The following is a 3,313-nucleotide window of genomic DNA, read 5'->3' on the forward strand; positions in this document are numbered from 1 at the left end:
TGTTTAAAAAGTCTGTGGTGTCACGCAGAAAAAATGGGCTAGATTGCACAACCGGCTGCAGAAGAAAATCTATGTACTGCGACACCGGCTGGCTGATGGATCCCATGGAGGAAATAATTGGCCTCCCAGGCGGGGAGACCAAGGACTTATGTACCTTTGGAAGGCAATAGAGCAAGGGGGTCACAGGAAATTTTTGGCAAAGAAACTCACTAGTGGGCTCATCGATCCAGTTATTGCTCAATCCCATCTGAATTAGGGAGTCAAACTCCTTTTTGTATTTTTGAGTGGGATCATACGTAAGTTTTGTGTAACAACTGGTATCACTCAACTGGCCTTTAATTTCGTTAATGTAATAATCCCTGTCGAGAACTACCACGCCCCCGCCTTTGTCGGCGGGGCGGATGATGATATTGGAATTGTCTCGCAGGGATTTGATGGCTAGTTTCTCACCTTGAGAAATGTTGGAATAATACCTACCCGGTTTTTTAACCACCGGTAAGGCATCCCGTTTAACAAGGCGCATAAAAGTGTCAATGGATGCATTTGGGGAGGGGGGGTCAAAATCACTTTTAACTCGAAAGGGAGATGGATTAACATTGGAAGCCTGTGGTTGCCTGAGAAAAAAATCTTTAAGGCGTAACTGTCTATGGAAACGAAAAAGTTCTGTTTCACATTCAAAGGGTCTTTGCTTATGAGTTTGCACAAAGGTTAACCCCTTATTCAATACAGACATTTCCATCTCAGAGAGGGTATGGGCTGAAAGGTTAAACACCATTATTTCTGATCCCCCCTCTTTCCCCTTCCTTTTTGAGTACTTGTGCCTGACGCCCCCTCTCCTGCATCTCGTGGGCCTCTTTTTTCTTTGTTGCGATTGCTCGCTCGATTGCCTAAAAAAACACTCTTATTTGAATGATCAGAGTCGCTGTGTGAGGTTTGTGACTCAAGATCAGTAAAATTAACCTCTCTGCGTTTCCTACTGGCAGTATATTGTTCTCGCCATGGACGTCTAGAATTTTGCCCTGTCAGCCAGGGGTAGACACGCAGCTCTCTATAATCGTCCTTTACTTTTTTATATTTGCCTTTTTTAAAGGCTAATAGCTCGGACTTAAATGTAGCTACTGTGTCTTCTAGTTTGGTCAACCAATCAGTGGAGGTGTCAGATTTTAAAATAGCAGTGCCCTCCTTTTCACAAATCACAATCTCTCGCTTCACAATATCTATGTCATAGTTAACCTGCTGTACAACCAATACAATTAAATCAAAACTGCACTGATTGAGGATGGCACACCAATTTTTACAAAAATCCTTATTGGTGCGGCCTATGGTTGGCTGGTTTTTGATGCGGAATCCCCTAGGTATGAAACCTTCCCTGTGGTACTGTGACAGGGTTAATCCGTGGAGTTCTAATTCCACCAACCTCTTGCGAAGTCTCAGTAGGTCAGTATGAACCTCAAGGGGACTATCCACATCAAAAGCCAGCTCTTTAGTATCGGCAAAGAGGATTTTATTGACATCCTTATCCAGGAACCTCTTTGTGCCAGTTAAATCATTGGCGTCAAAATCCATTACAACAGAGTGTGACACAGTCACCACAAAACATACAACATAAAACACAGAGCACACAGACAATGGTAAATGTCCGTGTGAAGTGGTGTACAACCACATAGATGATAATGGCGGTGCAAATGAAACGTTCAAAAGAACCATGTATAGTCCAAAGAGCAGTCGCACCCGCTAACTTGTATGAATGGACCGTGCCAGGTCACAATTGAAATAGAAAAGAGTCCTGTTCAAATGCTCCAGAGCAAACAGAACAACCGGCACCAGTCAAGGAATGAAATTCAATGCAGATTCATTTAATGGAGAATATCCAGGCTCAGTACAATGAGGTAATCATGGACACCCATCAGGAAGATACAACAAGGCAATACATTTGCAGCCACAAATTAGCAAGTTAATAAGGCGGCCCAGCAGCGGGACTCGGCCCACAGAATCGGCACCTATGGCCCACCCCCTATCTCCAGGGCAGCCGAGAGGTATGCTGGCCCGGTAAAATTTTAAGTGTGTGGCCTAATCGCGGGAGGCATGACCACCGCCTGCTATTATGCCATGCCTCCAAAATGTTTATGGGGTGATAAAACACTCTAAAATCAAGGAGGGAGTGTTATTGCCCCCCCCCCCCCCATTCAGTAGTAGCAGCAGCAGTACACCTACAGCATGTGCTGTGCTGACAGCGGGCTCAACATGAGCTCTCACGCTGCTAGTGAGACACCCATGCTGAGCCTACTGTCAACACAGCACATGCTGTAGGTGCTTGCTGCTGCTGTCCAGGAGGGATGGAGGGGAAGGGGGGGGGGTCAGACCAGGGCCCCCACCAGGCCCCTCCAGCAAGCCCGGGCCCAGGTAATTTGTACCCCCCCCCCCCTCTCGACAGCCCTGCCTATCTCTCAGAAAATCCCAACCCCCCACCCCGTGCCCACTGCCCCAGCTGAGCCATATGGCTGCTGACCTGGAGAGAGCTGACCAGAAATCATTAAGTATGATCTTTCTGTATAAATTACATATTATAGAGCCTGCAGTATTTATCAAGTAATATTTGCAGCATATCCCCTAAAACACAGATTGCCTAATCAAATCAGTGTGGATATTATGTTTTGTATTAAACTCTAAGGAATGTTCTTTGCCAGCGAAGACCAGACATTGGCATTACTTCATATTACTTCTATCTAAACAAATTTTACAGCCCCTTTGAAGCACTTCAAGTCCATATTTCATTATATGAAGCTCTCTGAGATCAACACCAAAATACCATAGTGCAAATAATGTCTTTATTAATTAACACAGGTGCCAGAACTATATATATATATATATATATATATATATATATATATATATATTTTGCACCCCATTCTTAGGAATGGCGAGTGTGTTGGTACTTCTGTATCTATATATTTGGGTTGATTTTTAATGAACCTTTGTTACTGTGATCATAGCTTTCTCATGCACCCTAGATAAGCTCATTTACCTGAAACCTGTGACAGCTGCCCCTTTAATACTAATTCAGGTGCTGTGTTTGGAATGGTCTCACCTTTAAAAGCCATAAGGTACTTGGCGGTTGAGCTTTAACCCAGGAAAATAACACATGTTCATTTTAGCTATGATGTGTAAGCAGTTGCCAGGTTCCCATGAAAATCAGTTGTTAGTGTAGGACTTGCAGTGAAATGGGGTCCCTGGGCGATGGGCTGCAAGCTTAAATGCATTGATCAATTCATGAACTAAAACCCCATTATTTATTTAATTGATTATTTGAATG

Source organism: Crinia signifera, chromosome 5, assembly GCF_055691185.1.
Source record: "Crinia signifera chromosome 5, ASM5569118v1, whole genome shotgun sequence".
NCBI classification, from domain to species: domain Eukaryota; kingdom Metazoa; phylum Chordata; class Amphibia; order Anura; family Myobatrachidae; genus Crinia; species Crinia signifera.